At 36.3% G+C, this 17,224-nt stretch overlaps 1 pseudogene; it reads right to left on the minus strand.

The window, feature by feature from the left end:
• Positions 1–12,073: 12,073 nt before the first annotated feature.
• Positions 12,074–13,141, minus strand: LOC112611066 (annotated as a pseudogene).
• Positions 13,142–17,224: the final 4,083 nt, after the last annotated feature.

The following is a 17,224-nucleotide window of genomic DNA, read 5'->3' on the forward strand; positions in this document are numbered from 1 at the left end:
TCTGTTCTAACAACAGAATTTAGCATTTTTCTCAGTAACTTATTTCTGGATTTAACTTATTTCTATTCTTAAAATTTCTTGGTTTTCTTTTGCATTGGTCTTGGTTTTGTGCCCTGCTTTTCATCTTTGGAAAGCTGCTTTAGATTCAAGCTTATTGTAGATTCCCCCAAACTATCATATGGGATCCACTTGCTGTCTCCTAAGCACGATCATTATGCAGAAGTGTATCATAAAAATGTATTTCAGAACACTTCAACACTCTTGATACATGCTTTAGAGTTACCTATGAAAATTGTAGGGTCACATCCACCTTTTTCAGCTTTCATAAGAATAGTCTAGAGTATGTCTTTGAGTCTGCTATGCAACTCTGTCCTTCCCGATTCCAAATAGACACAACCACGTTCATTGAAAGGTTTCCATCACTCTTATATCCTCAGCCAATTTTCTTTCCCCGTCTGAATGAAATCCAGCAATTGCCCATTTGCTTCCTCATGCAAGATGAAATTGTCAGCAAGGTAAATAACAAATTTATTAGATGTCATCCTTTTAGCAGAATTAGATTTCAAACAGATGCTCACAGAGTTCAAGTTCTCCATTATTTGCATACAGATGGTTTTGTGTTAAGTTGGAAATCTTTTTCAAATTTTTAGCCATAATCTTCATTTTGTTCGTGCATGTATGTGTATCAGAGACATTCTTTCAAATCATATGTATTTTGTATTTATGTTGTATTTTCTAACAGTCAGATTTTGTTACAACATGAATCCACAACAATATTAATTCTCTTTATTTTTCTTATTTGTAGCCCTACTCACAGACTCTTTACCTGGCTTCATAAATCATGCATGTAACAATAAAGCATAAAATTATAAATGTTCTCAATATGTTCCTCCTCTGTTACTCTTTTTCATGGAATAAGTTAGAGACATGTATGTTAGTCAACTTGGATAGTCACAGAAAAATAAGATGGGATGAATGGCTTAAACAACAAAGAATTATTTTCTCACAGTTCTGGAGGCCAGAGGTCCAAGATTGGGGTGTCAGCCTGCTTGGGTTCTGGTGAAGGTTGTTTTCTTGACTTTCAGACTGCCACCTTCTTGCTGTGTCCTCACATGGAGAGGCAGGAGAGAGCAAATACTCTGATGTATCTTCTTATAAGGATAATAACCCCACTCTAAACCAAATAATCTCCCAAACACTATCGATTGTGGTTCAGATCTTCACCGTATGAATTTTGGGGGAATGCAAACATTCAATCCATTACATCATGCATTTCTCTTCACATTGCTCTGCTCACCAAGTCGTATTAATACTTATGCTCTTAATACGCTATTGCTATGATTTGAATATATGTTTCCCCCCAAAATTCATAGGAACCTAAGACCCAATGAGATAGTATTAAGAAGTGGGGGTCTGTCCTCACGAATGGGATTAAGACACTTGTAAAAGGGTTTGAAGAAACTCTCTCAGCCATTTTTACCCTTCAGCCTTCCGCCATGTGAGGAGGCAGCAACCAGTCTCCTTGCCCATTGCTTTGTCATGATAACTAAAATACCAGAAAAATGACATCCTCAACTATGAATAAAACAGCCAGCTTCCATTTCTTCATTCTTTCCCAAAGTTTTAGCTATCAGTCTGGAAAAATAATTAGTCCACAGATACTCTTAAGTCTTTCATTTTGAGTTTTTGTTGTATTTTGCTTTGTTTTGTTTTTCCCCCGGGTCTTCAAAGGCCACAGAGATACATCAAGTTTCTCCCAAACAATTTGCTTATTTCAGGTATGGAACAGCACAATTGGATAATGTTGAATATTGCCAGCATGTCAGCCATATTTCAAGTTTATGTCTCTGAGGTCTTAGATATACACATAACCATCCTTTTTTTCCCATTTAATAAAGAAAGACTATCAATTACATTTATACACAGGTTGCATTTTTTAAAATCATTTCATTATGTTGTCTTGCCAATTAGATTGTAAACTCATTTGTATTATATCTAGCTAATCTATTAAACTATAATAGGCGCGTGCTAGATACCTGATTACTTAACCATGCATGCATTTGAAAAACATACATTAATTCAATGTACTATAAAACAAAGTTTCGGGTCAATTTTGGTGGTACAAATTTGAAATGGGATCGCTGATATAATAAATGAAAGAATATATTTCAGTCACCATGGTGCTTTGCAAAAAGCAAACACTTTACAAAAGTTAACCATTGATATTCATAATAATGGTGCTTACCAAAATTAATAATTATTTAATAATAAATTTCTTTCAGTGTGTTATTATTACTATTTTATGATCAGATGTTAAATTTTTGACAATTTAGTAAAGAGTAACTGCAACTTTGACTCTATATTTATCAGAATCCTTAAAGTGGCTGAGGAAGGGAAGTGATATGCTCCCAGCAGCAGATGGGACAGACTAGAAGGCAGAGATTGAAGGCAGGTAGTTTGTAAAGAATTTCACTTTTAAATGTGGATTTTACTCTAATACAAATGTCAACAATGCTGTGTGAAAGAGGAAATGCTTGAGGAATTCTGAATTCATAATGAAGCATCATCTTTCAATGAATCCACTGTGGTCAGACACATAAAACACCTGCTCTCTTTACAGATTCTATGCAGTGCCTGGACTGCCTGAATGTCTTGATTCTATGGTGCTTAAAGCAGAAAATGTCACTATGATTTCAAAGGGATTTAATGGTTAGAAACTGCTATGAATGATAAATTTCCATGTCACCTTAAAATTTCCTAGCTTTGTTAGTTCAAGTCATGTCCTTAATGTAGTTTAATGCTGCTGTTATTACTATTATTTAATATAGTCAATGTATGGACTTAAGAAAACATACTTGCAAGTTTAGCATTTTCCAATCAATATTTTAAATTTATTTGATTAAGAAAAAAAGTGTGCTCTTCAATTTTAAGAATTCTCTCAGTGCTTCCTGAGATTACATTAATGTAATACATTTATCTGTATGTAAAAATAGATTATCTGGTTACCAGAAATAAATTGTAGTAGATCACTGGATTAATTGACATCAGTTTCTCAAGGTAAGATATGACATCTTGCTGACACAATATGGGTAAAAATTCTCAAAACAATTAGACAACATTATAGGAGATGAAATATAGAAGGGTTTAATTTATCATAAATATGAATCAACATTATATTTTCAGTTTATTTTTACAATAAAGTATACATTATATTTCTTTTTTTATAAAATTGTGTTATATTACCATACACAAATAGATTCACATTTGAATGTCTTATAGGGTTCTTAAATATATCAAAAGAAATAAATAAAAGAATGCCATAAGGTTATATCTCCCAGGTAAAATTTCAATACTTGTCTGATAAATATGCATAAACATGTACATTGCTAATAATATATATAGGTCCATATATTTACAAGCATGTGCCATAACTGAGAAGAAAATGTCTTCTTTTGAGAATTACTTTGTTAAAATCAGTGGTATCTTTTACTTCAAATCCAGGTAAAAAAAAATTATGATTACAAAAGCACAGATTTAAAGATTACTTTTAACATTACATAATCTAATCACCTATCATCACAAAAAATAAAAAAACTTGAAGTTCCGTGTTTTGGAGCTTTATGTTTTATATCTTGACTCAAGATATCCAAGGTCACAGAGCTAGATTATGATGGAATCATTTGCAGTAGCACCAAGTTTTCTATTTATTTCATTTTACTTCAAAGACCATACTTTTTCTCACGGACAATACTGTCTCTCTAAAACCAGTGTGTGTTGGCCAAACATGTGTCATCTGCCTATTTAAACACGTGTTCCCTAATTTCATGCAAATACTTGTTCAAAACTTGTGAATATGATATAACTTCTTAATTTAACGAATATTCTACATTGTGCAAGGCACTGTATAATGTTGGAAAAAATGAATTTGATCTTTGTAGTCTTAACGCTTTCTACCTGAAGTAATGATAGCCTGTGCTATGTGATTTAGTTCGTATGACCTTATTTTATTGATGAAGTGAAATAAGTACAGTTTTTCCCTTTTTACATATGCAGATATACAACTGAAAATGGTTTCAACTTGTACAAATTCATATAATTTACAAATGGTGGACTTAGAATTCATCCTTCCTACACCTGCCTAGCCTTCCAAGGTTCATTCACATTAGAATTCTTGATCTTCTTCACTGATAACTTCAGGACCTTACCAGCTGAAACAGAATAATAGAAATATTATGTATAACCATGTCTTCTACCCAGTTCCTTCTCACTTAATTGAATGTAATTTCAAGTGAAACTACAAGCCCAGGGAGCATGATGCAATTCTTAGCTGCTTGGTCCATAGTACTCCGTTATGTCTCCTTCCTGGCTTCAAAGCTAGCACATAAAGATGAAAGGTGGGTTTCTGGATGATCACAAATTAATAAATTAATAAGTGCCATTGAACTCCATCTTTATGCTGGTCCAGTCCAAAAGGACTAGGTTTCTGCCCAGAATCATATGTTTGGTAGTTACTTAGGTAAGTATTCCAAAGGGAAACCCAGATTGCTGTTAGTAGCGATCCTGGTGAACTACTGCTGCTACTACTTTCTACTTCTATGCTTTCTACTACTACCATTAATTTGATGAGTAAAGTCCTCTTGCTTCTTGCCAGTATCCCTTTCCAGGAAATTTCCAAAAAAAAACAGTGGCTACAAGTCTATGCAAATTAAATGATATTTTTGTGTCTTTAGAATATTAAATATCAACTATAATTTGTGACCCCTAATATGTGATCTGAAAGCCTCTTTGAGTAAAAGGACATTGATAGTTTCTTGGATTATGAAAGGTTGTCATAGCCGTTGGAGACTACACCGTGACTTACTGCCCGATCACCTGGATTTTAGGTGAAATCATGTGTTCTTAGAAAAATAGACCTTTAAGACACTCCTTTGCTATCTGGCATTTTCAAGGTAAGCCTTAGATGTTACAGCCTTATCCTGTATCTATGCAAAGTTTACCCTGTCTCCACCAGCTCTGTATTTGTGTGCTTACTCTGAAAGGATGGCAAGATTGGCTGTCTAGATGTGGTTGGGCACCTTGGTGTCTCTGCTTCCATAGACTCTGTTCCACTGTTTTGCATTGGTGGTTGTGGCTTTGTCTTCCTCACTCTAACCGATAAGGCACAGCTGTTCAGAATGGCTTAAGGCTAACTGAAGCATAGCTGGTTTACTTGCAGCTTTGTCTGAATCACATTTTATTTTCCATTAACTAGATTGAACCACTAACCCACGTCATACTACAATTAATGTTTTATTCTTTATTCCAAGACACTATGCAAAAGTATTCATAAAAAACATTTTTCTGAAATTTAGATACACTATATTTTTAGCTTTATCCTGATCTTTAGCCTTGCTAGGCTGCCAAAAGGAGAAATTAAAGAAAAAAAAAAAACACTTTTATTTTTACCAGGTACACCCAATCAAGACATATTCATTGCCCTGAAAGGAGATTACAAAACTCATTTTCTATATTTCATTCTCAGTGACTCCATGCTGGTTTTGAATAGTTGTTACTTTCCATAACACAATTGGTTCTGAATTTGGTCTGAGATCAACATCACTCAGTAATCAGTCATTATAAGGAAATTTACTTATCTTCCCTTTTTCCTCTCATTTCATAAATTACTGTTGCTATTGTTAGTTTAAGAAACATCCTGTAATATGTAGCTCTTTTTGTTCTTTTTAAAATTCTAGATATCAATTACAGTAGCCTCACTGTCTCATGGGCAAATTCCTTCCTTGTTTTGGGATGTATTTCATTCGATCCAGAATTGCTAAACTTATTCAGAGCAACTATTGCAATCTTTTCACCCGCTTTAAAGTTAAATTTCTCTCGACAGCATTCATTCTATCTTTTCTAGTTCATAGATCACTCACAATGACAAGCAAAGACAAGTAAAATAGAGTTGAGTGTCTTTGCCTTCTCTTTGTCACTTATCAACATTCAATCGTTATACCTATCCCTCCCTTCTTTTATTGATTACATTTTTAAAGCCCCTACATATTATTACTTTTTTTCTCAAAATATCTTGCAAAACTTTCTGCCATGAAATTTTCACCCTCTTAGTACTTTTTTCTCTGGGCTTGTCCTGTCTCATATTCTACATATTCTATGTTGGCTATTTACCCCTCTTTACAATTTTCCTACATGACCTTTTATCATTGGAAAATTGTCTAATTGTAAATTCTGGTATCTGATTTCCATAAGCACACAAAATGTCATATTTTAAAGTTAAATTGTGAATGCAGAGTTACATTTGGAAAAGATTGTCTGATTCTCTAATATAGCCGAGAGTAACACTGGCCCTTCAGGAGGCTCAGTTTTTAGCAGCAAGGGTGGGGGAAAGTAGGGAAGAGAATAGAGATGAGGAGGGTGTGAAACAGAAGTTTTTGTTTGTTTTTGTTGTTGTTGTTTTCTGAGACAGAGTCTCGCTCTGTCACCCAGGCTGGAGTACAATGGCGCGGTCTCAGCTCACTGCAACCTCTGCCTCCTGGGTTCAAGCAATTTTTCTTCCTCAGCCTCCCAAGTAGCTGGGACTACAGGCGCCTACCATCATGCCAGGCTAATTTTTGTGTTTTTAGTAGAGACAGGGTTTCACTATGTCAGCCAGACTTGTCTTGAACTGCTAACCTCGTGTTCTGCCTGCCTCAGCCTCCCAAAGTGCTGGGATTACAGGTGTAAAGAAGCTTTAAGGAATATGCATTTAATAAGCTATAAGGGAGAAATACAAAAAAATTTTCAAGCTATGAGATTTACATATATATGTGTATATACATATATATACACATATAAATGCTATATATCCATCTAGTGAATATCTTGACACATAGATCCTTATTAACCAAGAAGAATTATCTTCCCTTTTAAATTGTCCCAGTTACTAGAGTCATTTTTAAATAAATACAGTTTCATTTTCTTGCAATATTAGCTGCTAGTAAATAAAATATGTTTCGATTACTTTCCTATTACTACCAAATAGCTTCTTTTTTCATGAAAGTAAGCATAGGGATAAAAAGTTTTATCCTTCATGTTGTAAGTTTTGCCTTAGATATTCCATTGTAATGTGTTCTAAAATCATTAGTGAAGATATTTTTGGTAGACATTGGAAACTTATTTTCATTTCTTCCCATAAATATATAACTATAAGTAAATATTTTATGTGTGTTATATTTTAACTATGAATATAAATCAATGGATTTATAAATAAAATATCTAAGCATATGATGAGACCATATGCATAGTTTTGCTTGTATATTTTATGTTTCTTAGTTTACCATCAGTCATGACTGCTGAATACATATTAAGCTAAAGGTTTCTGAGTTTGCTCACAGGGTATTTTATTTTTTAAAAGAAAATTTAATATTTAGCAGTCAGTTAAAATATTGATAATGTCTAAAATTGAACCACATTTTGTTTAAAAAATTTATTTCTCAATAAAATACAAATGAATATTTTTGTTAATTCTGAAAGCTGTGTAACCCAAGTTTTTGACTAGAGCACTTAGGCATGTTAAAATACACATTGTTTTGTCATGGCTATTGGTTTCCCTCACAGGGAAGAACTCAGTGGCATTTGCCTAGGGTGCATATTTGCACTGGCTGGCCTGTCAGTAAATTCTAGTTTTAGAGCTGCAAACTGAAGTGTTGCCTGGTTTGGTAACATTGAAGCTGCAGGTTTGAGCCATTTCAATGATTAGCCTACAAGAAATCTATCAGTCCTGAAATAAAAATGTACTCAGGCAGTACACTTATTCGAATATTAGACTCTAGGTTCATTCAGCAGTCACAACTCTCAAGTGGAAAGTTAATCTCTAGAAGTATTTTGTTCTGTTTTTGTTAGTTTTTAAAACAATTGTTAGAAAGTCATATACTCTTTCCTGCCTTAAAGATGTTTCCTGGCTACAAGTACAATCCTTTGCAATGGTATTTTTGAGGGTATGCAAGGAAATATGGAACCCTTATGGACCATTGTCCAGTCTGAATTGGTCATCCACTGTAGGAAGATTACAGATTTGATTTCCATTTGAGTGAAAGTTTGGATTATAGGAGCTCTAAGATCTAAGAGTCCATGTAACTGTGATGTTCTTTAACAGGTGTAAAAAATGAGTGGTCAGTGTATGTGTGGAAATTCAAAGAAATGTAAGAAGCTAAGAGTACAAATTATTCAATTTAATAATGAACATCATTATGGACGCCATACCAGTTTAGTTGTTGAGGCTGGCTTTGTCAGGAGCTCAATTCTCTTCTTAATCAGATTCTAGCAGGAGTGAGAAAGAAAGTAGCATTTCTAAAACCTCTGTGCCCAGTAAGCCCTACTGCCTCAGCTTTCTTGTTGGAAAGTCAAGAATCCGAGTGAGTGAAACTGTTATATTATTTTTTCATTCCAAACTCTTACTAGAAACCAAACTTTAGAAAAATATGGTTAAACTCAATGACTGTGAAGATATCTAACCTAATATGATTCTAAAAATTCTTTCTTATTCCCAAATTTAAGTCCATGCACCCTGTGGTGGAAAGAATCAAGCTCATTATGTTGTTTATTCCAGGTAACTATAAAAAATGGAAACTTCTAAATTTCACACCCAACAATTAGCTACTTTTCTATTCTTTACTACTGTGAGTATAATTGGATTTGAATGAACAGGATAAACATAAGACCAATCTCTTTATATGGTGGCAGAGCAAAGTGAATAACCTGAATCTAACGTAAGCATTATAAATATACACTTTGTTAAAAATAATAAAATTATTAAGGCAAATATAAATAAACCCACATTAAGATCAGCATTTCCTAACTTAATCTCTACATCATTGTTTAATATATACTTTTTTATAATTGCAACATTATTTAACGCTCATTGAAACATTTTCTGTGCCTTTTATTTCTTTTTGGTACTTTTTAAAAAACTTAGTTCATTACTAACATAATAAGCATTCAATACAAGACTATTGGTTGAGGATATTAACAAATATAGTAAGTGAAATAGCTGGTACAACTGTAAAATTAAATTTGAACTATATTTTAAATATTTTCAAGCTATTTAAGTAAATCAAAGTTTAAAAATTCAACAAATTATATCTCAGAGTACTGTGAGATGGTGATTCTTAACCTTCCTACTGTTTAAAGATACCCCTTTTCCTGCATGAGGCTAATCCTTTTACTCATACTTGAGATTCTATATCCTCTCACCTGTGTCTAAATTATTTCCACCTCTAATATTTTCTTTTTTTAATGTATAAAATGCCTAAGATGTGTTTTTTAACTATAGTATCAAAAACAAAAGCGTTTCCCTTCTCTCATCCTTCTGGCCACAATCTATTTTGTCTGATTATTAAACTTTTAATCTAATTCCTCCTTCATAACACCATTGGAACTGATTTATTAAAATGCACACCTGTCTCTGTGTTGCCAAAAGCAAATAATACATTTCCATCCTAATCTGACCTAATCTTTCTATGGTCCTCGAAACTGAAGACTACTCTCATTTATTATGCTATTATCTTTCACCTGGGTCTTTTGGCTGCCATGATATGTCTTTCCTGGGATTTGCCTTTCTTTTTCAGAGTCCTTCTTTGATTACACAGAGTTAGGTTTGTTGGGTTTTGTTTTGTCTAAGATTTATCTATAAACTTTTTCTTCTTTCCTCCGTTTTTCTTTTCTCACCTGGCCTACTTTAATTTTACAGTCCTTTCGCTCGTGACTTCAATGATCTAGAAACCAGTGATTTCTAAATCTGCAACTCCAAGCAAACCTCCCACTAGACCTTAGAAAATGTATTTCTGTTCTCTTAATAGACACCTCTTTACATGTATGTTTAAGTGGTACATCAGGTTTATGCTCCAAAATGAACTTATAACCCTATAACATCTATTATTTTCCCTTTTTTCATTCTTTTGCTAATGACAAGTGCTCACCTAAATTTATATTCCTCTCCTCATTCTTAATCACTTAAAATATGTTTCAACCTCCCTTGTGCTTAGGTGTAGCTATAGGACTGATTTACAGCTGATTTAATTTGAGAGGAAGTGATGTGTTCTATTTCCACACATGGTCCCAGACATTCCCAATGCATGCTCCTTCATTTGAATTTTCTTTTAGCTGGCGGGATCTTGCGACAAACTTGATTGCCATAAATTGAAAGCTTGGAAATCCCTGTCAGTTTAGGAACCTAAGTGACTGTTGAACAGAGCTGCCCCACGCAATTACATTTTATGAACAAGGAGTAACCATCTTATTGCACTTAAAGCCATAGTCATATGGGGGAATTAATTTAATTTAAATATCCTGAAACATAGAGATACTTAAGCCCAAAACTTGGATGTCATTACAAATCTTTGAATTTATGTGATCTAATCAATCATGTACATATAGGCACACACATATATGTGCACACATATAGCTATCTGTTTATCAATTAATCATCTATTTATCCCATTTACCCCCATATATTCCCATCATTATTTAACTCAGGTCCCCATCTTTTCTTAACACTCTCAATAGATTCTTAATAAGTCTCCTAAAACGCAGCTTTATACCTGCTTACTCCCCATCTCCTTTCAGTCTTTTATTCAAAATAACATTTTTTAAATATGTGCTTAGTTATTTAGCTCACCTACTCAAAATATTTTTGAGAAATGCTGTGTAATCAGTATGTTGAGGGGGACATTCATACATTTCAAGAATTACTTGAATTCTGATATTCAGATTTAAGCATGTGAACATATGATGAAACTTTTAAACATACAATTACAGTTATTCATTATAATTTGCTATACTACAAACATTAAATTACAGTTACTCTGGAGCATAAGTCAAAAGGTTTAAAGTAAGCCTGTAACATACCAAAGGGACACTCTCTATAGTATACATGAAAATTAATAGTCCATGTCGAGGCCTCTTTCCTTTGACTTTTAAGTTACCCATCTCTGGAAGTTACTTCTTAGGGGAATATTATGGTCCAAAGAGAAAGGAGTAAAAATAACTAGGACTGGTCAAGTTATGTACATGGGTATATATGCGCATGTGGGTGTGGGTGTGTGTGCAGAAGGGAACACGATCCTAGAAGTTCAAGCCCTCGAGAAGCAGCATGTTATGAAAAATTGCTCCTTTAGAAAAGTATCATTTATATCATTGATACCACAACCTAAATTATATTATGCCATCTTCAAGTAACGGTTGAGGCAACAGAATAAATGCAGAGGAATCACAATGGAACTTATATATACAAATAATATACAAACCAACACTTCTCTACAAATTACATTTATTTGTTTCTAATTGCCGGTTAAATACAGTTCTAATTTTATAGATTAAGAATGAAAGGTCATACACTGCAGCCTAGACATATACCTAGCATTTCAGTTCAAGTTTGTTCATGTACACAGATGAAACCAATAACAAGGTTTGGCCTAACAAATGCTAATGGAACTTCTTTTTAAAGTAGTTTTTACAGATATTAAACTTCATCTTGCACCCTGAAGTCATCACACATACAGTGCAGAGTCAGAGATTTTATATTTGCCTTTTTTCTTCATTTAACTTTTGATATGGATTGGCTGTGCCTCCACCCAAATCTCAGTTTGAATTGTATTTCCCAGAATTCCCGTGTGTTGTGGGAGGGACCAGGAGTGGGGGTGGTAATTGAATCATGGGGGCTGGTCTTTCCTGTGCTATTCTCGTGATAGTGAATAAGTCTCATGGGATCTGATGGGTTTATCAGGGGTTTCTGCTTGTGCTTCTTCCTCCTTTTTCTCTTGACACTGCCACGTAAGAAGTGCCTTTTGCCTCCCACCATGATTCTGAGGCCTCTCCAGCCATGTGGAACTGTAAGTCCAATTAAACCCCGTTTTCTTCCTAGTCTCAGGTATGTCTTTATCAGCAGCATGAAAAAGACTAATACAACTTTTAAAACAATACTATAGTTGACTATTGAAGCAAAAACAATAAGAAGCAGTAAGCGTATTATGATTACAGCCCTCCACTCATTCACTGCTGCACATAAAATGCCAACTGTGAGTGTTATTCACTGGCCCCATTAAGAGGTTTGACACTGAACACCACCTCTAGGATGATGTTTATAATCCTCATATGCTTCTCCATTGTCATGGTATCATCTTTTCTCATATTTGGATCAAAGTCCACGAGTTCTATCTGATCCATTTCGTCAGTCTCTTCTACTTTCTTCCTCCAAGGTAGGAGTTTTTTCAGCAAAGAAAGTTCATCAGCTGAGAGAAAGCCATTCTCAGGAAAAGTTTACCTTCAATTAGATAATTTGGCAACTCTTCATATGGGCTCCATAAATTGGTATTCCTTCATTTAGCACACCCAAGATGTTTCCATGCTGACAATCTGACCTGGATGAGAGGTGATGACTACAGTTCAGTTATTAAGAATGGAAGCTACGAAATGCTTCAACCAGCTGTATGTCCATACATATGAAGAGTTCTCCTCGTTGAATAAAAACAGCATGCTCCTTCTGATCTAACACAATAGTAATGTCTCCCAGCTCCAATCCTGGTTGTTTGGTCTGTTTCACCACGGAATGTTACCTTGTGGCCATCCTTCATGCTTTTGTCAATATGGACTTGTGCAATCTTCTTTTTGCTATCTTCCTTCCATTGCAGCTTTTTTATCTATCTTCAGGACTGATTTGTTCTCCATGGCCCTAGCACTCTATCCCCACAGATTAAATTTGCTAAACCATTCCAGGTCCTATCTGATGAATTCTTATTTGCATTCCAGTAACTATGCAATTGGGACAGCCCTCTACTGTTCCTTTCTTAACACTTCTGCCTTCACATTTGTCACAAATCACATTTTTTTTGTTGTTTTATTTGCAGAGCCAGTCTTCTTGCCACACCTTTATATAAATATTCTAAGGTTATTGACAGCTGACACACATTTTTACCTTTCCTTTCCCTCTGCATACTTCCTCCTCTTCCTCCAAAATCATATCAAAGATGTCCACAGGAGAGCCAAAAGCACTACCTGCTCCACCCTCTTTAATCACCTGGTTTTCCTCCTTTGACATACAATTCGCTTTTCTTTGCATCAGAGAGAACTTGATAAGCTGGAGAAATCTGCCTAAATTTATCTCCTTCATTCAGGTTCTTATCAGAGTGGTACTTCAATGCCAGTTTCCTATAAGCCTTTCTCTCATGATCTTTTTGAGTGGCATTGGGTTTAACCCCCAAAACATCATAGAAAGTGGGTTCTTTCACCGTTTTTTACTGGCAGTGAGTGGGTTGAGGTTGATGTGGAAGGTGTGCAAAGGAACGCACCTAGTAGTTGCGCTCAGATGCAGCAGCCACCGCTCCTCCACCTCTCGCTAAGCATTATGGAAAGTTTCCTCAAAATATTTTAAATATTCTCACGTATTTGACCCATCTATCTAGCATGTATTGAGTATTATTACTTATATGTTTATACTTAGGTTGACATATAAATAAGTGCAATCCCTCATTTCAAGAAATGTACATTTTAATGACAAAAAACACATAACTATAAAATAACTGTAAACACATAGATTCTTCCCTTTTTGTACAAAAGATAAAATCCAAACTTCTTGGCATGGCATGAAAGGACCTAGTGAAATTCTAGAAGTTATTAAACAGATGTTTTGGGAGCATTTGGAAGAGAAAACAATGATCGTGTAGGAGCCAGCATGAGCTCACAAAGAATAACTTATTTTTTGATAGAGTTGCTAGACTGGCAAATTAGGTGAATTTTATAGGCAAACTTTGTTGATTTCAACAAGCCATGTTTATCCTTAGCAAAGCTCTTTCATCGATATCCTTAGAAGAAAATGGGAAAATATTAACTGGCAGGCAAAATACTAGAATATTAATTGATAATACTTGCTAATCAAAAGTCTTTGTTTGTTACCAAGTTCTTCCCACCTGATCTTATTGAAATTTTCAACAAGTCTTTGAAGCCATAAAAGGAAAGCTAAAACAAATTTAAATAAAGCAAAACTGATGAAAATTATTTTGCTTTTTCTAGCTCATATCTGTGGCAGTATAATCGTTACTAGACACCACTATTTAAAAGGCCATCTGCCTCAGTGAGGCTTGTGGCAACTCCATCAAGTGCTAAGAAACACTAAAGACGGGGGCGGAGCAAGATGGCCGAATAGGAACAGCTCCAGTCTCCAACTCCCAGCGCGAGCGACACAAAAGACCGGTGATTTCAGCATTTTCAACTGAGGTACTGGGTTCATCTCACTGGGGAGTGCCGGACCATCGGTGCTGGTCAGCTGCTGGAGCCCAACCAGCGAGAGCTGAAGCAGGGCGAGGCATTGCCTCACCTGGGAAGCGCAAGGGGGAAGGGAATCCCTTTTCCTAGCCAGGGGAACTGAGACACACAACACCTGGAAAATTGGGTAACTCCCACCCCAATACTACGCTTTAAGCAAACAGGCACACCAGGAGATCATATCCCACACCTGGCCGGGAGGGTCCCACGCCCACGGAGCCTCCCTCATTGCTAGCACAGCAGTCTGTGATCTACCGGCAAGGCAGCAGCCAGGCTGGTGGAGGGGCGCCCGCCATTGCTGAGGCTTAAGTAGGTAAATAAAGCTGCTGGGAAGCTCGAACTGGGTGGAGCTCACAGCAGCTCAAGGAAACCTGCCTGTCTCTGTAGACTCCACCTCTGGGGACAGGGCACAGCTACACAACAACAACAACAACAACAAAAAAGCAGCAGAAACCACTGCAGACGCAAAGGACTCTGTCTGACAGCTTTGAAGAGAGCAGTGGATCTCCCAACACGGAGGTTGAGATCTGAGAAGGGACAGACTCCCTGCTCAAGTGGGTCCCTGACCCCTGAGTAGCCTAACTGGGAGACATCCCCCACTAGGGGCAGTCTGACACCCGACACCTCACAGGGTGGAGTACACCCCTGAGAGGAAGCTTCCAAAGCAAGAATCAGACAGGTACACTTGCTGTTCAGAAATATTCTATCTTCTGCAGCCTCTGCTGCTGATACCCAGGCAAACAGGGTCTGGAGTGGACCTCAAGCAATCTCCAGCAGACCTACAGCTGAGGGTCCTGACTGTTAGAAGGAAAACTATCAAACAGGAAGGACACCTACACCAAAACCCCATCAGTACATCACCATCATCAAAGACCAGAGGCAGATAAAACCACAAAGATGGGGAAAAAGCAGGGCAGAAAAGCTGGAAATTCAAAAAATAAGAGTGCATCTCCCCCGGCAAAGGAGCGCAGCTCATCGCCAGCAACGGATCAAAGCTGGACGGAGAATGACTTTGACGAGATGAGAGAAGAAGGCTTCAGTCCATCAAATTTCTCAGAGCTAAAGGAGGAATTATGTACCCAGCGCAAAGAAACTAAAAATCTTGAAAAAAAAGTGGAAGAATTGATGGCTAGAGTAATTAATGCAGAGAAGATCATAAACGAAATGAAAGAGATGAAAACCATGACACAAGAAATATGTGACAAATGCACAAGCTTCAGTAAACGACTCGATCAACTGGAAGAAAGAGTATCAGCGATTGAGGATCAAATGAATGAAATGAAGCGAGAAGAGAAACCAAAAAAAAAAGAAGAAAAAGAAATGAACAAAGCCTGCAAGAAGTATGGGATTATGTAAAAAGACCAAATCTACGTCTGATTGGGGTGCCTGAAAGTGAGGGGGAAAATGGAACCAAGTTGGAAAACACTCTTCAGGATATCATCCAGGAGAACTTCCCCAACCTAGTAGGGCAGGCCAACATTCAAATCCAGGAAATACAGAGAACGCCACAAAGATACTCCTCGAGAAGAGCAACTCCAAGACACATAATTGCCAGATTCACCAAAGTTGAAATGAAGGAAAAAATCTTAAGGGCAGCCAGAGAGAAAGGTCGGGTTACCCACAAAGGGAAGCCCATGAGACTAACAGCAGATCTCTCGGCAGAAACTCTCCAAGCCAGAAGAGAGTGGGGGCCAATATTCAACATTCTTAAAGAAAAGAATTTTAAACCCAGAATTTCATATCCAGCCAAACTAAGTTTCATAAGTGAAGGAGAAATAAAATCCTTTACAGATAAGCAAATGCTTAGAGATTTTGTCACCACTAGGCCTGCCTTACAAGAGACCCTGAAGGAAGCACTAAACATGGAAAGGAACAACCGGTACCAGCCATTGCAAAAACATGCCAAAAGGTAAAGACCATCGAGGCTAGGAAGAAACTGCATCAACTAACGAGCAAAATAACCAGTTAATATCATAATGGCAGGATCAAGTTCACACATAACAATCTTAACCTTAAATGTAAATGGACTAAATGCTCCAATTAAAAGACACAGACTGGCAAACTGGATAAAGAGTCAAGACCCATCAGTCTGCTGTATTCAGGAGACCCATCTCACACGTAGAGACATACATAGGCTCAAAATAAAGGGATGGAGGAAGATTTACCAAGCAAATGGAGAATAAAAAAAAGCGGGGGTTGCAATACTAGTCTCTGATAAAACAGACTTTAAACCATCAAAGATCAAAAGAGACAAAGAAGGCCATTACATAATGGTAAAGGGATCAATTCAACAGGAAGAACTAACTATCCTAAATATATATGCACCCAATACAGGAGCACCCAGATTCATAAAGCAAGTCCTTGGAGACTTACAAAGAGACTTAGACTTCCATACAATAATAATGGGAGACTTCAACACTCCACTGTCAACATTAGACAGATCAACGAGACAGAAAGTTAACAAGGATATCCAGGAATTGAACTCATCTCTGCAGCAAGCAGACCTAATAGACATCTATAGAACTCTCCACCCCAAATCAATAGAATATACATTCTTCTCAGCACCACATCGTACTTACTCCAAAATTGACCACGTAATTGGAAGTAAATCATTCCTCAGCAAATGTACAAGAACAGAAATTATAACAAACTGTCTCTCAGACCACAGTGCAATCAAACTAGAACTCAGGACTAAGAAACTCAATCAAAACCGCTCAACTACATGGAAACTGAACAACCTGCTCCTGAATGACTATTTGGTACATAACGAAATGAAGGCAGAAATAAAGATGTTCTTTGAAACCAATGAGAACAAAGATACAACATACCACAATCTCTGGGACACATTTAAAGCAGTGTGTAGAGGGAAATTTATAGCACTAAATGCCCACAAGAGAAAGCAGGAAAGATCTAAAATTGACACTCTAACATC

Source organism: Theropithecus gelada, chromosome 17 (assembly GCF_003255815.1).
Source record: "Theropithecus gelada isolate Dixy chromosome 17, Tgel_1.0, whole genome shotgun sequence".
NCBI classification, from domain to species: domain Eukaryota; kingdom Metazoa; phylum Chordata; class Mammalia; order Primates; family Cercopithecidae; genus Theropithecus; species Theropithecus gelada.